At 41.5% G+C, this 511-nt stretch overlaps 1 protein-coding gene across 2 annotated transcripts in view; it reads left to right on the plus strand.

The window, feature by feature from the left end:
- LOC119586356 (monocarboxylate transporter 10-like) overlaps window positions 1–511 on the plus strand; it is a 49,653-nt gene that overhangs the window by 32,883 nt on the left and 16,259 nt on the right. The window lies entirely within an intron of this gene.

Here is a 511-nt window from a genome sequence, read left to right on the forward strand (position 1 = left end):
CTTTTGTCCTGTCATATTTTTTCGAACAGAATGATTAGTCATCGGTCGATGCTGTTGTTGAGGATGGTGATGACTGTTTTATCCTTGGTGTCGATGACAATGATGTATCTTTTTCATGTTGCTATAGTTTTGTATTCTTAATATTGTAGTTACCTTTTGTGTATGTCTATGTGAGATTATTGCCTTTGCGCATGTGTGTGCATACTTGTGCGGGTAGCTGCGCGCAAACACAATGGCGGAGGGAAGGCCAGGGACACATTTTGTTTACTTGTTCGGCATGAGATCCTCGACAAGGAAGTGTGTGCGTCTGCAATATTTACCTGTTACCGTAACTTGTTACCATACCAAGTTAATGAATTCATTTCCTGTGTCCTGTTTTCTTCTGGTCCTCTGTTTCTTATTTGTTTTCTTTTGTTTGCCCTTGGAGGTGATCTTTTTTCTTGTGTTTATTTTTCTTCCTCTCTTCCTCATTCTCTCGTTTTCCGTCGTTGTCTCCGCCTTCCCCCCCCTC

Source organism: Penaeus monodon, chromosome 21, assembly GCF_015228065.2.
Source record: "Penaeus monodon isolate SGIC_2016 chromosome 21, NSTDA_Pmon_1, whole genome shotgun sequence".
Lineage (NCBI taxonomy): Eukaryota > Metazoa > Arthropoda > Malacostraca > Decapoda > Penaeidae > Penaeus > Penaeus monodon.